This window comes from Felis catus, chromosome C1, assembly GCF_018350175.1.
Source record: "Felis catus isolate Fca126 chromosome C1, F.catus_Fca126_mat1.0, whole genome shotgun sequence".
Classification (NCBI taxonomy): Eukaryota; Metazoa; Chordata; class Mammalia; order Carnivora; family Felidae; genus Felis; species Felis catus.
Window position 1 is genome coordinate 76,114,996 of NC_058375.1, and position 16,547 is coordinate 76,131,542.

Below are 16,547 nucleotides of genomic sequence, written 5' to 3' on the forward strand. Positions count from 1 at the left end.
GATAACACAAAATCAAGGATCATTAATTTCTTGCCCTTTTCACTGTTGCGGGGGAAAACGGGACTTAAAGTTCATTAAATTGGAAAACTGACTTTCGCTATTGATTTCAGTGACAAGCTGTATTTCCTGTGTTTGTCTACACCTAGGAGGGGTCATGTCCAAGGAAATGCTGGCAGAATGTACTTTTTGGATGATGGTTTTCCTTCTTTAACCTACAAAGTGTACAGAAATTCGCTGCCATCTGTTTAGGTATTGGTCAGCAGGTGTTTCTTAGCCTTTCTACGGGGGTGTTTTTTCAAGAGAAGAGGACTGTTTGACATTCCTGATGACAAAATAATGTCCTCTCTAGACAAGACTGGACTCATCTAGTAAGATACTGGAGGGGCCTGGCTGGCTCAGACAGAAGAGCATGTGACTCTTGATCTCGAGGTCGTGAGTTCAAGCCCCACTTTGGATATAGAGATTACTAAAAATAAATGAACTTAAAAAGAAACTGGACATTCTCTTGTCACACTTTAGCGTGAATTGAAGGATTTTGCAGAGAATGTGAAAATATGGACTCACATCCTTGCTTTTCCTCCCCAAACTGGTCTCAGAGAACTGGCCCGTTGCAAGTGGTGATGAATCTTTGTTGGCTGTAGACTTATAAATACTCTGGGAAGTGTTACCACTAATAGAGAAAGCCTTGTCCTCTCTGGCTGCCTTAGGAACTGACCCTATCTCCAGCATCCCAGCCACTCTCTCTCTTCCTAAAGGACAAGTGTATAAAATCCCAGGTTCAGAAAATCAAAGGACAAGGGCAAATTTGGGATATATAAGCCATTTGTCTTCCATATACGCACCTTTGATTTCTCTACTATGCGCCTAGCCAGTCCAGGGAACTGGGAATTCACTGCTGGAACGAGTCAAAGTCCCTGGCTACTGCAGCTTTTTAGCAAAGGAAGAGAATACTAATAATGCCAGTTATACGAATGATTAATTATAATTGTAATCTAGAAGGTGTGCAGAATCTACGTGAATGAATTACGGCTGGGAGAGGTAACACTTAAAGAGGAGCTTCAGGGAGGTTTTGTACCCATCAACTCTGCCTGTAAACAGACGTTTCCTTCCCACCGGCCACATAGGGCACTATTCTCCCTGCATAGTAATGCCACCAGCAGACTATGGGCACAGCATTTTTAGAAGAATGCCTCATAATCTTGCTTGTGAGGTGAACAGGCCAGATCTCAACGATCCTTGCTTTATGGACTAGGAAACTTGCTTTCCTTTCTTAAAACAAGTGTATGTTATTTTGAAGGGCATAAATGGCAAGACACCCCCTGGTCAACCGTGCTCTGCAGAGAGGTCTTCTGTAGGAACCAGTCTGTGTGACACTCCCAACCTTGACAGCTGGCCCTGGCCTGTGGGTACCCATTTCCTAATCAATACTTGAGGTTCAGTCGCTTAGAACTGATTGGTGTTACATGCCTTCAAACATACCCAAACTTCTATTGACTTTATCAGCCCTTAATGATTTCCTTGAACTCTGAAGAGTTCATGGTCCATTGATTTAAGTGCCTCATTCCTTGCCACTGTTTGCACGTAGCAATATTTTAAGAGAGGTTTCCCAAGAAATGCTGATTCATCTTGCAAACTTTAAATATACAGGGTCTTGGAGTCTCAACGAAACAACAAATGAGATGATGAAATATACTGTCAGTCCATGTGTCTTCACAAATTTACGTTGCCACCACATGTGCCAGACATGGGAGAAAAACAAGTTAGAATGTACGACTTTTGGCTTACCAGTATTTTCATTTCTTTTTCCTAAGCCCCTTGAGCACCATTTGGAGAGAATTCATTTAAAGAAACTTTAAATATTCCATGTCTGTGTGAGTCCCACAAAGTCTGAGGTTTACTAGTGCCTGTTTGACACCCCCCCCTCCCCCACTTTCAGTTGGCTCAACGGAGAAAACTGGCTTTTTTGGAGATTCAGAATGAGCTGAAATTGTTACAGGGACCTCAGTCTTTGTAGTGGAGATTTAGCAATTTAATAATAGGTAGAAAGAGTTCATTCTGTAAAAGTCCTGGCCCACAGTTCCTGCCCATTTGACATTTTTCATAGATAAAGGGAAAAGTCTTACATTTTATTGCTAGCACTTTCTCTGCCCCCTCTGAACTCAGAGGCAACCAGCAACTAAACCCGAAGTTGCTGATGGCAGTGAACTCCAAAGTGCCCTTGATACCCACGCCCAGTAGCTGTTTCCATTCACCTTGCTGAATAAAAGCCAGAGTGCTGGCCTCTCACTAGGATTTCTGGCACCACTTGGCCAGTAATTCATTACAATAAAATGGTCTCTTTATCGACTGAATCCCCAAACAAAGCCTGAACTAACAAAAAGCCCTTTTCATGGAAAGAAGAAGGAGGGGGTGAACTTCGGAAAACAGTTTTCAAATGTCCTCTAACTTGTGACTGACACAAGAAGTGGTCCCATCTGGTCCTGGCCAGCTGTGGCTCTCCCAGGACAACCCTACCAGGTATTCGGAGTAGTGTCTGCTTGGGGGGCTTGGGGGGCGGGGAGACAACAGCAGGGCCACAGACCATCGCCTTTCAAGTCTGGTATAGCCTCAGGTGACCACCATGTCGCAGCTATAAGGGGAATAATAAGCTCCTTGGTTCACAAATCTTCAAACTCCAAAGAATAGCAACGTATACGTTGTCACAGGTAAGCATAGTCTTTCTCGTGGCATGCACAAGATTTTTTGCAGTCAATTTTTTGCAGGGTTTTGTCACAGACTCAGGACCCACACCCGCACCTCTGAGGGTTGCAATGGCCTAGCCCCACCTGCTATTCCTATAATCAGTCCTTTCCCTACTACTAAGATTCCAGGCTCTGGATTGACAGTGGCTGGATTTGAATCCTGACTCTGCCTCAGCTGTATGACCGCAGCAGGCTACTTAACCTCTCTAAGCCTCAATTTCTTTATCTGTAAATGGGAATAATAATACTGCCTCCCAACGGTGCTTTTTGTAAAGACTGAATGAGGTGATTCGTTTAAGGTGCTGTGCCTGCCAGATAGTAAGTACTCAATAACGATTACTGTTACTGATGGAGGAGCATGGGGCAAGCTGAGGGCAAAGTACAGGCTAACAGCACCCCCCCCACCTTGTATGATATTCCATACATACACTCCCACTACCCCAAAACAGGAAAGAACAAAAAAATAAATAGGAGTCTCTACCAGTTTACAAGAACAAGACAATCCCATCAATGGCCTAAAGTCCAGGAACTCCCTACTGTCTTAGTTCTTTGCTAGAGGGAAAAACAACCTTAGCTTGACAATAGCTAGGCCTCCAGTAAGTCTTTAGCATGTGAAAGCCTCTTTGGAAACTCCCTCTAGACTTTATCTCTCCCAACTCCTTAAACCGGTCACCAGCCCCCACCCCACCCCCACCCTTGCCTTACAGCTCTTCCTGCCCTCGGGTCCTGTCCCTGTGCTTTAATAAAATCACCTTTTGCACCAAAGACGTCTTCAAGAATTCTTTCTTAGCCATCAGCTACGAACCCCGCCGTCACCCCCAAAACTGCATCATTACCATTATTTTTATCCCCAACCGTCACAAAAGACTTAGTGTCCCCTAATACGCATTCTCTCCTTCCCTTCCTTGGTATGGAATTTTCAGTGGACACCGGGAACACAGCATAAAATATGTACAAAATAAAATATTTCCCAACCTTACTTGGGGCTGGCTGTGGCCATGTGACTAAATTCTAGCCAAAAGAGTGGGAGTGGAAAGGGAATGTGCACTTTCTGGATTGAGCCCTTTAAGGGAAGGGCCTGCCATCCCTTTCCCCATTGCTTCTGGTTAAACTGCAGATTTTAGAAGGGAGTCCAGTGTAGACTGCAGACCCAGGGAAACAAAGCAGGCATGGGCCTGCAACAGAAGACTGGGTGGGCCTGACAAATTCAGAGAGCAGGATTACATAAAGGAGGAGTAAATTCTGTCTTGTGGAGGCCTCTGTGCATTAGGGGGCTCTCATACATGCAAGTCCCAGAGACTTTGCTGCTCAAGCTGCTGTGCAGGGAGCTTCTCAGAAATGCTGAATCTCAGATCCTTACCCAGACCAATGGAATCAAAATCTGTATTTTAACAAAGTAATATCCAGGTGATTTATAGGCAGGTCAAAACTTGAGAAGCATTGTCCGAAGTAACACACCTATCAAAAACAAGTTGGCTGGCCATCATCAGGAGCTGGGAAGAGGTTGGTGCCGGTGACTAGTGTTTTTTCCACCATTGGGCTCTGCCTCTCCCTTCAGCCTGTCGCTGGGCTCTCACTGGGGAGGAAACCAGAGTTGGGCTGCTACTTGTGGCTTATGCCAACTTCCATGCTTCCCCTTTGCTCCTGCTGGCAACCATACCATTCCTATCACTATGGCAACCATAGGAAGGCAGTGTAGTCCTACTGTTGTTGACTGCTTGAAGAGATGGTGGAGGAGTCTGAAGTTTTGAAGGTCCTATAACTGCTCTAATGACCTAGGTGTCCATGTTCAGGCCATGGACACTCTTCACAAGCCCAGGTGGCTAAACAACCCCATTCCATTGTTTCACCTTCAGACTGCGTCTGGGTTAGCTGCTTAAAGCTCACTCAACTGTGGGATAACCTGCTCATTTGAGCCTTTCCAGAATGTCCCTGGGAAACTGCCAAATCGCCTGGCATGGAAATTGGCTGGAGTCATTTCAGGGGAAGACCCGCCCAAAGGAATCACCCAGGTGTTAAGCCAAGTTGTGTGTATACGGTAGAGAAATCTGTGTTTTCAATTTGCCAGTGGGAAGCTATAATTCAATAGTAGCCACATAATTCAGTACTTTGAAATGAAATACTGCCTGGATGGAAACCTCTTCAAGATGTATCTCCCAGGGTTTAACCCCAATCTTTCCTATGACTTAGGCCTGCCGGCTCTTTATCTGCTTTGGTTGTGGTGGAAACAGCTGGTCACCATCCAGACGACAATCCTTCATCGTCTTGAAGATGGTGATTCAATCACTCATCAGCTCCTTTTCGCCAGGATGTTTTGAAGATTATGTCAGCATGGTGCTCAGAGCTCCCTGGAGATAAACGGTGAGCAAACACAGCCTGCTATTAATTTATCATCACACTAGGCAAACAATTTAGCCCAAGTCCATTTTTTCATTCCTGCCCAAGAAGTAGCTGATGCATATTCAAGATGACGCCTTCCACTTATCAGTTCTATGTAACTGCTATTATCTAGGGGATTATGTGTTTCAGGTTTCCATTTCTGAAGGTGAAAGAACACCTTTGAACGTGGATTGAGCAATATAAGTAGCAATAGCAGCTCAGACTGTATACTAGATGGGCACTTGACTGACTGACTTGTTCCAGCAAACCTGGGTGGTGTGAATTATCCCCATTTGACAGATGAGGGAACTGTGAGTTAGACAATCTGCCTGAGGCCACCTAGCCAACAGGAGACCAGGGCACTGTTAAATCAGAGGATGCGCCTAGCTTATCTCGTTCAATCCTCACCAGACCAGGAAGAGAAAAGCATTGTCCCCAGTGATGAGAAAACAGATTCAGGCAAGCTAACCTGTCTCTGGTTCCACATTGTAGGTAGCAGACACTAGCCGCAGACTCAAGTGTGTCTACAACCAGAGTCATGCTCTCCCACCAAACGACACGGCAGATGTCTGGTGCTCTGTCAGCAGTTCAGAAAGAGGTTGTGAAAGCTGTGTTGACATCTGGTTCTATAAATCCGCCCCAAGCCAAGGCTTTTCTTCATTCTTTAGTAATAGGAGTTTTTGATGTGTCTCAGCATCTGTCCTTAGCGTTACGACTTGTTTCCTCTGGTAGGCTGTCTGACAGTCATGAAAAGGCAATCCACCCAAGGTAATGTAATTATTTTCCCCTCACTAAATGTTCAAGGCATGGCCGTCTTTACTCATGGTCGTTTACTCCGAAATGAGAAAGCTCTGTCTGGACTATTTGATGCAGAGTAAATGTGGTGAAGAGTGACATTCAACAGGTCCAGACAGGTGGGTGCAGGAAAACACTGTAACATTTGCTGGGCCCTCCAGGCAGATGTGACTTTTCTTTCCAGCATGGCATTTGAGACAGATTCTCAAGCTGTTACCAACCCGGGCGGCACCGGCGCCTGCGTTGTCCTGACCTTTATTTTTACTGGATCTCTTTCTTCTTCTGTTGACGGTCCCTGCACTCCACCATCTGGGCTAGGACAAGAATCAGATATTTGTGGTCCCTGGGGAGAAAGAACCAGTTTTACTGGAAGAAACTGCTTAGAAGAAAGAAAGAATGTATAAAGTTGAGGAAACTAACATTCCCACCCCTGCTGGTACCTTTGTAACCACCCCGCTTCAGATTTACATTTCAAAGCCTCCAGAATGTTTTGATTTGGGGTTTTTTTTTGGTTTTTTTGTTTTTTGTTTTTGGCATTTCTTATCCTTTGTGATTGTTCCTTATCCATTGTAATTTGTTCTAATATCTTACCTAAGGTGAGCTCAGTTTCCTGGGAGTAAATTTTTTTTTTTAAGTTGACTTAGGTATTTTGAGAGAGACAAAATAAGCAGGGTAGGGGCAGAGAGAGATTGAGAGAGAGAGAGAGAGAGAGAGAGAGAGAGAGAGAGAGAGAGAGAGAATCCCAAGCAGGCTCTGTGCTGTCAACACAGAGCCCCATGCAGGCTCGAACTCACCAACCATGAGATCGTGACCTGAGCCTAAGTGGGACGCTTAACCGACTGAGCCACCCAGGTGCCCCCGGAGTTAATTTTAACCAAAATGTGAGTTGTCATTTGAAAAACACTTATGTGTGTCGTGTATCTATGACTCCTTGTAAAAGTGAGTAGAACTTTTACAATATAACACAAGTGATACACAGACAATATAAGCAGAAAAATCTTGTCATTCACCACGACTAAAATTAATCTCAATTAGACTAAAATTTTCTTGGTCGGGAGTGACCAAGAAAGTATGCAGATGGAGCAATAAGAAGGAGGTCAGAGGAGGCGGAAATAGGTGGGGATGTTTTAAAATATTGTCTACAGTTATTCTATTATTTACAGAATAAAATTAGCCCAATGACACATTCTAAGTATGGCCTCAGTTCTTCCACCAGACGGAGCTGAAGACGGGGTAAATAACACGTGTGCTCGGTTGCCATGAATCAGGCACCGTGTAGTCGCTTTGGGGAAGATTGCAAGAGGCAGTAAGTTAACTACTCGTACTGAGTTCTTAGTTGCTAGAACTTAGTTGCTTTCCTGGTTGTATGAAATTAAATTAATTCGTGGCCTCAGACGTAAGTCCCTGTTTGTAAATAGAGCCTTCTGCCAATAGTTCAGCCACTTGCTCTTTGTCACTGGAACTGAGGGAATGCAGTGTGGTGGCCAGGGTTCCAGCCTGCAACCTAACAGACAAGTCACTTAACATGGGTGTGCTTTTGCTTTCTCATCTGTGAAATGGGGTTAATGATAGTATTTCCTTCGTGGCATTGTGTGGATTCAGTAAGTTAACACGTATGAAGCACCTAGAACAGGATTAAGCATGTTGAGGGCTTCATACATTTTAATGGTTTTCATTAATAAAGTTTCTAAAACATTTGGAGGATATATCCATAAGCAAAAAAAAAAAAAAAAAAAAAAAAACTCTGGAAAATAAAGCTATAATGTAATATTATAGTAGAGCTAGGAAAATGGACACTGACCAATTACGAACAAATTGTGTCTTTCTCTCCTTTCGAAAGCCAGCAAAGACAAGTCACAGGGTACTTAATGTCTTACAAGCAGCTTTTCATACATTTATTCACTTGTTTATTTTGCTCAGCAAATCAGAGTAACCAGACTCTGTATCATTAGGAAACCTCTTTGGTTGGTTATGAATGTTTCTAAGTAGTTCTCTAAACTTGGGTCAGACCCTGTGACCCATCTGACCAAAGGCCGGAAGACAAATTTCTGAAGAACGGCAATAAAGGACTGTGTCTTGAGCTAGTTTTTTGGGTCCTCAATAAGGAATGCTGACTATTTTAGTTACATAAGGATAAGGAATTGGTTGCTGATATAAGGGAGGAAAAAAAATTGTTTTCCCTCTACCCATCTTAGGTTCACAGACCCAGCCCTGTAAATTAGACTGACAAAAGACATTAGCAAGAGGAAATCAAACAGAAGTTTATTAACAAGTGCGTGATGCATATACAAGGGAGCACCCAGAGAGGAGTCATTCAAACGCGTGGTATAGCATTTTTTACAATTCTACCTACAGTGTTAGGTTAGTTTCAGGTGTACAATATAGTGATTCAGCAATTCCATATGTTGCTCAGTACTCATCATGATATGCATACTCTTAATCCCCATCACCTATTTCACCCATCCCCCCACTCCCCTCCCATCTGGTAACCATCAGTTCTCTATACTTTAGAATCTTTTGTGGGGTTGTTGTTGTTGTTGTTGTTGTTGTTGTTTTAACGTAAGCTATACACCCAATGTGGGGTTTGAACTCATGACCCAGAGATCAAGAGTTGCATGTTCTACCAACTGAGCCAGCCAGCTGCCCCTTTGTCTCTCTTTTTCCTTTTATAGATAAAGCCTTGTTTTTTTATTATTTTTTTAAGTAGGCTCCATGCCCAGCATGGCACCCAATGCAGGGCTTGAACCCACAACCCTAAGATCAAGACCCTAGTTGAGATCAAGAGTTGGACACTCAATCAACTGCCCCACTGTGTCTCTTTTGTTCATTTGTTTTGTTTCTTAAATTCCACATATGACTGAAATCACATGGTACTTATTTCTCTCTGACTTATTTCACTTAGCATGATATCCTCTAGGTCTATCCACATTGTTGTAAATGGTAAGATTTCATTCTTTTTTTATGGCTGAGTAATATTCCATATATATATATATATATATATATATATATATATATATATACATACACACACACACACACACACACACATACATGGCACAACTTCTTTATCCATTCATCTATTGATGTACACGTGGGTTGCTTCCATAGTTTGGCTGTTGTAAATAATGCTGCAATAAACATAGGAGTGCATATATCTTTTCAAATTAGTGTTTTCATATTCTTTGGGTAAATACCCAGTAGTGGAATTACTGGATCATACAGTAATTTTTAATTTTTTGAGAAACTTCCATATTATTTTCCACAGTTGGCTCCCACCAAGAGTGCACAAGTGTTCCTTTTTTTCCACATCCTCTCCAATACTTATCATTTCTTGAGTTTTTTATTTTAGCCATTCTGACAGGTATGAGGTGATATCTCACTGTGGTCTTGATTTGCATTTCCCTGATAATGAGTGATATAGAGCATCTTTTCATGTGTCTATTGGCCATCTGTGTGTCTTCTTTAGAGAAATGTATGCTCATGTCTTCTGCTCATTTTTAAATTATATTATTTGGGTTTCTTTGGTGTGTGTTGTATGAGCTCTTTATATATTTTGGAATATTAACCCCTTATTGGATATGTCTGTCATTTGCAAATATCACCTCCCATTCAGTAGGTGGTCTTTGTTTTATTGGTTGCATAGCATTTTAGCAAAAGAACAATACATGTTTAGTGAAATCTTAAGAAAAAAAAGGGCTTTGAGTTTCTAGGAGTGACAAATTGTAGGAAGGCAAATATATGGGGAAATTAATGGTAGATAAAGGCTAGTTTTAGCAAAAATTGTTTTGTAGATTTCTCTGGTGCTGTCTCTGAGCTGATTAAGGTCTAGGGTCATCTCCAGTGGTGAACTTCTGTCCTCCTGGTAGAGAAAAGAGACGGGACACCTTTGCAAATTTACATCCTACTTTTAGGCAAATAGGGGTGGGCAGAGAGCTTTTTTGTATCTTTTTCTTCTCAGTTGCCTTCAGCTCAAAATTATCCTTATGCCAAAGTGGCATATTTGAGGATGGCATATTCTAGTACCCTTCACTGTGCTGATCATCATTCTGTATTTCTTTTTCATTAACTTGAAACTTTCATTAAGACTGGTCATTGGGGCTAAACATGTTCAAATTTTTATAATCTATTCAAGAAGATAAAAAATTATGATCACAGGGGTTCCTGGGTCGCTCAGTTGGTTATGCGTCCAACTTTGGCTCAGGTCAATATCTCATAGTTTGTGGGTTCAAGCCCTATGTCAGGCTCTGTGCTGAGAGCGTAGAGCCTGGAGCCCACTTTGAGTTCTCTGTCTCCCTCTCTGTCTGCTCCTCCCCCATTCACACACTCTCTCTCTCTTTCCCTCTCTCTCTCTCTCTCTCTCTCAAAAATAAATATTTAAAAAAATTATCATCAGAAATAGTTGGCCGATGCTTCCTTCAAAGGATTTTTAAAATACCTGATCCATGAAATGCCAGATTTACAGAACAGATGACTAAGGGGGTGATCATTCACAAAACACAAAGAATCTTTCCTTCTGTTCATCAGAGTTAGCGCCTCTGGAACTCAGAAAAAGAAACGGGTTATACGTAATGTTTAGAAAATGCATCTGTTGCTGATAGCAAAGCACATTTGCACTTTAAACAGAATGCTCATTTAAAAAGTACTCTCTGTCCAGGCTTGCATTGAGCATCTTTGTCTATTCATCTACTCCTCTGCCAACTAAAGAATAAAACGAAGTGAATGGAGGTTTTACAAGAAAACACAAAAGGCAGTGTTTCCGTTGCCTTTTTAACTCTGCCAGTCCCAGCCCATGATGATGAGGTGTAAAGTGTTATCTGAGAACCTGTGAGATCTCAGCCTTACTTGAAGATTCAGCTCAATTTGTTACATTTATTTATTTTTGAGAGAGAGCGTGGGAGAGGGGCAGAGAGAGAGAAGGCTCCAGGCTGTCAGTGCAGAGCCCATCACAGGCTTGAACTCATGAACCAAGAGATCATGGCCTGAGCCAAAACCGAGAGTCAGAAGCTCAACCGACTGAGCCACCCAGGTGCCCCAATTTCTTACATTTGAAAGACTAGGAACCAAACACAAGGTATGCAGGGCTTAATCCAGTGGACTTTTAACCCTTTCATTATGCCAAAGATCCCTCTACTACACTAAAGGGATTTAAAGATCCCCTTTAAACTTCGGCTATACTAACAAAGAATAGGGGTGAGAATGGGGGGCGGGGTACACAATAACTGCTTAGGCCAGGTCATCTGTTTCTGTAAGAAATAATCCAGCTCTTGCCCTATAGAAGCTGGGCAATGTGTTAAGTTCTGGGGCAAATCAGATGTAGTTGATCCCTATCAAGAAAGAATTCAGGGGCACCTGAGTGGCTCAGTTGGTTGAGCACCTGACTTCAGCTCAGGTCATGATCTTACGGTTCCTGAGTTTGAGCCCCGTTCGAGCCCTGCTCGAGCCCTGAAGTGGGCTCAGGACCAATACTGTCAGCACAGAGCCCACTTTGGATCCTTTGTCCCCTACTTCTCTCTGCCTCTCCTCTCTCTCTCTCTTTCAAAAATAAACATAAAAAAAAAAAGGCCGCCTGGGTGGCTCAGTCAGTTTAGTGTCTGACTTTCGCTCAGGCCATGGGCTCACAGTTTGAGTCCGAGTGTCACGTTAGGCTCTCTGCTGTTGGCACAGAGGCCTCTTCAGATCCTCTGTCTCCCTCTGTGCCCCTCTCCCTCTCATGCTCGATCTCTCTCAAAAATAAATAAGCATTTAAAAAACTAATAAATTTAAAAAAAGAATTCAGCCCACACTTTATTCTCTGTTCTTGCCCCACCGTCTGCCCCCATGTTTGCCCTGCACCATCCCACGGAGGTGCAGCTCCCAAAGAACAGGACAAGTCCTCAAAGAAGCCAAGGCCTTCTCATCAGCTGCAGTCTCCCCCACCCTTTCATTTCTTGCTGCCCCTCCCTGCTTTCCCCTGTACCCACATGTTGGCATTAAAGGACGCAGCTTGTACTTGTTAGCTCTTTCTTGTGTAGTCTTCTAAATGTCCTGAAGTCTTTTTTTCTGACTACAAAAGTTAGCACATGTTCATTGTTACATAAAAGTCAAATATGACAGAAATGCATGTCCTCTGAAAACATATCACTCCGTCCCTCCAAACTGCAGACTTTCCTTTAAACTTCAAGTAATAGTCAAAGTCTTTCAATAGCCCTCTGATTTGCATGCGTCTTCCCCTCTCTGACCCTTTATCCTTCATCTGGCCCTCTTTATTGTGCTCCAGCATTACGGCATTCAGCTTGCCTGCACTCCAGGACCTTTGCACCAGCCCCTCCTTTTGCTGCAGTGCTCTCTCCAACATACCTACATGGCTCTGTCTTATCAGCTTGGGCTGCCATAACAAAATACCACAGACTGGGTGGCTTCAACAACAGAAATGGATTTTCTCACAGTTCTGGAGGATTTAAGTACAAGATCAAGGTTGCAGCCGATATGGTTTCTAGTGAGAATTGTCTTCCTGGCTTGCTATGTCCTTACCTGGCCTTTCCCCGGCACATGCTCACAACCTCATTTAACTTTAGCTACTTCCTTAGAAGTCCCATCTTCAAACATAGCCACAGTGGGGGAGAGGGCTTCCCCACATGAATTTTGGGAAGACACAAACATTCAATCCATAACAATTTCCTTCTTCCATTCCTGTTTACACATCACCTTATCAGAGAGGCCTTCTGTGGCCTGCTCTTAAAAAAACAGATTTAGGGGCACCTGGGTGGCTCAGTTGGTTAAGTGTCCAACTCTTGATTTCAGCTGGGGTCCCGATCTCACGGTTCGTGGGATGGAGCCCCACGACGGGCTCTGTGCTGGCAGTGCAGAGCCTGCTTGGGATTCTTTCTCTCCACTCTTCCCTCACTCATATGTTCTCTATCTCTAAATAGATAGATAGATAGATAGATAGATAGATAGATAGATAGATAGATAGATAGATAAATATTTAGAAAAAACAACACACAGATTGATTATTTTTCACAATTCCATGGGTCAGCTGGGGTCACTGGGGTCATCCAAGAGCTTCAGTCATCTGACTGAGACCAAAGGGTGTGGGGTTGCCTTACCCACCTGCCTGGACCTCAGTGCTGCTGTTAGAGAGTCTATCTTTTCAGAGAAATCTCATTCTTTTACAGTCTAGTCCAGCATGAATGCTTCAAAAAGTCAAGAATGGAGGCTTCAGGGCTCCTAAGGGCCTGGGTTCCTGATGAACAAGTCAGGAATAGCAGAGTCCATCACAAGGGGATGTGGACACTCAACAGTATGACTTGTCAGGTGCCATGCCTGTAACGATCTGCCACGTGATCCTACTTTAAGTTGCTACTCCACTCATACTTTTTTCTTTTTTCTTTTCTTTTTTCTTTTTCCTTTTTTTTGAGAGAGAGACAGAGTGCAAGCAAGGGAGGAGCAGAGAGAGAGAGACACAGAATCTGAAGCAGGCTCCAGGCTCCAAACTGTCGGCACAGAGCCCGACTCAGGGCTTGAAGTCACTAGCCTTGAGATCATGACCTGAGCCAAAGTCAGACACTTAACCGACTGAGCCACCCAGATGCACCTACTTGTACTTTTTTTATAGTTGTTATCCCTGGTGAACAAATGACAAACTTTACACGGTATTTGCCTGGTTTTGTTCATGGATGTATCTCTATCACCCAGAATAGAACCTGACCAATGGTGAATGCTTAATAAATATTAATTTGAAAACATTAATTTGAAAATGAACTTTCCCATAAAAGTATCCCATTTGACTTTTTACAACAACCTCCTGAAGCAGACAGTGAAAGTATCGTTGCTCCCACTTTATAATTTTTTTTTAGTGTTTATTTATTTTTGAGAGAGAGAGAGAGAGTATGAGTTGGGGAAGGGCAGAGAGAGAGAGAGACAGAGAATCTGAAGCAGGCTCCAGGCTCTGAGCTGTCAGCACCGAGCCCAACATGGGGCTCAAACCACAAACCCTGAGATCATGACCTGAGCCGAAGTCGGACGCTCAACCAACTGAGCCACCCAGGTGCCCCTCATTGCTCCCACTTTATAGATGAGGGGAGAGAGGCCTAGACAATGGAGAGTTGCTTGCCTGAGGTCACATGGCTGATAAGAAGAGAGCTTCTGACTTGGCAGGCCAGGCTTTCTACCAGCTATGGTGCAACCTTCCTAGGGACATTCAGAAATGCACCCTCTGCCTCTTGTATTTCCCTTCCCAGGGCTTTGGGCTTAAGAAGCTCTGTTGGGTAAATAGTTTCAGTTTTCCAACTGGCTACAGGCCATGGGGTCTACAGGCCAGAAGCAGCATTATCTCTTTGAAGTCTTCCTGTGGAGGCCAAAACCTAAAGGTCTCAATGACCCAGAGACATGAAGACACTAAAAGGTAAGGGTGTCAGGATCTATCTCTGTGGACCTTGCCCTGGACTGCACTGCACTGTTGGTGTAAAGTTAAACTTTAAATCCGCGTGTCTAACCGGTGGTTGCCAGGTCATTCTGGTCTGGATGAGCCTTGCTTTAGCCCAGAGGGAACAGAACACAGCCCCTCTCAAGCTTTGAGCTGCTATTCCACTCAGAGAATGCCTAGTGAATGAGTGTATGTTCATATCAAAGGGAAGTGGCACCAGATGGAGAAAGTACTCAAGTCTGTACATTTGAAATGTTTTGTGGTGCTTTTAGGGGGTGGAGAGGAAGGTTTGTCTCCTTTAAGAAAAGCCCCTTGAGAGATGGCTTGCAGATTGTTAGCTAGAAGCAAGTTTGAGGTTATTGTAAAAGCAGTCATTTTCATGCTTATTTTATTTTAGAGAGAGAGAGGGTGAGTGAGCAGGGGAGGGGGCAAAAATAGAGAGAGGATCTCAAACAGGCTCTGCACTCAGCTCAGTGTGGAGCCGGACGTGAGGCCACTCTCACCACTGCGAGCTTGTGGCCTGGGCCAAGATCAAGAGCCACTTGCTCAACCAACCGAACCACCCAGGCACTCTAAAAGCAGTCATTTTTAAAATAGAAAGTTTTTGACGGGGTGTCTGGGTGGCTCAGTCGATTAAGCGTCTGACTTCAGTTCAGGTCACGATCTCACCATTAGTGAATTCAAGCCCCACATGGGGCTCTGTGCTGACAGCTCAGAGCCTGGAGCCTGCTTTGGATTCTGGGTCTTCCCCTCTCTCTACCCCTCCCCTGCTCACACTCTGTCTCTGTCTCTCAAAAATAAATGTTAAATTTTTTAAAAAAAGAAAGAAAGAAAGTTTTCGGGGCACCTGGCTCAGTTGGTTAAGCATCTAACTCTTGATGTCAGCTCAGGTCTTGATCTCAATGTCTTGATTTCAAGGTTGTGACTTCAAGCCCTGGGTTGGGCTCTGTGCTAGGAGTAAAGCCTACTTAAAACATAGCTAGCTAGCTAGCTAGATAGGGGCACCTGGGTGTTTCAGTCAGTTAAGCCGTAGACTTCAGCTCAGATTATGATCTCACAGTTTGTGAGTTCAAGCCCCACAGAGCCCACTTTGAATCCTCTGTCTCCTTCTCAATCTGCCCCTACCCTGCTCTTGTGCTCTCTCTCTCTCAAAAATAAATATTTAATAAACAAATAAAGTAGAAAGTTTGCTCTTTTCTGCCTCATTCTGTTGATTTGTAACGGTATTTTTCATTTGCGACTTAATGTCATTCTAAGTAAAAATTAAAATTTTAGATTGGTATAACATTTAGCATTCATCTTTACATTATGTAATGTCCTTTTTTCCACTTTTTAAAATTGAAGTGTAGTCGACACACGTTACCTTAGTTTCAGGTGTAAAACACAGTGATTCAGCTCCTCCATACATTATGCTGTGCTCACCACGAGTGTAGCTACCATCTGCCACCTTGCAATGCTGTTACACTACCACCGACTCTCTTCCCTGTGCCGTGACTTATTCATCCCATAACTGGCAACCTATGTCTCCCACTCCCCTTCACCCATTTTGCCTACCCCCCACCCCTTCAACGTGTGTTTTTTTTTTTAATTTTTTTTAACGTTTATTTATTTTTGAGACGGAGAGAGACAGAGCATGAACGGGGGAGGGCCAGAGAGAGAGGGAGACACAGAATCGGAAGCAGAAGCAGGCTCCAGGCTCTGAGCTGTCAGCACAGAGCCCGACGTGGGGCTCGAACTCACGGACTGTGAGATCATGACCTGAGCCGAAGCTCGACGTTCAACCGACTGAGCCACCCAGGCGCCCCTCAATGTGTGTTTTATTTGTTTTTTTTTTTATTTTTAATTTTTTTTTAACGTTTATTTATTTTTGAGACAGAGAGAGGCAGAGCATGAACGGGGGAGGGTCAGAGAGAGGGAGACACAGAATCTGAAACAGGCTCCAGGCTCTGAGCTGTCAGCACAGAGCCCGATGTGGGGCTCAAACTCACGGACCGCGAGATCATGACCTGAGCCGAAGTTGGCCGCTCAACCGACTGAGCCACCCAGGCGCCCCTCTCAACGTGTGTTTTAAATGTCAGTATAAGAGTACTATTAAACCTATGTGCAGAATAGTAAAGTTACACAATCTATATTTTGTTTCTCACACATGCATGTGGATTTGGTTCCTACCAGGACAGCGGAAGTGCCAGACAAAACCAATTCAACTGTTTTTATTTCACCACATAATG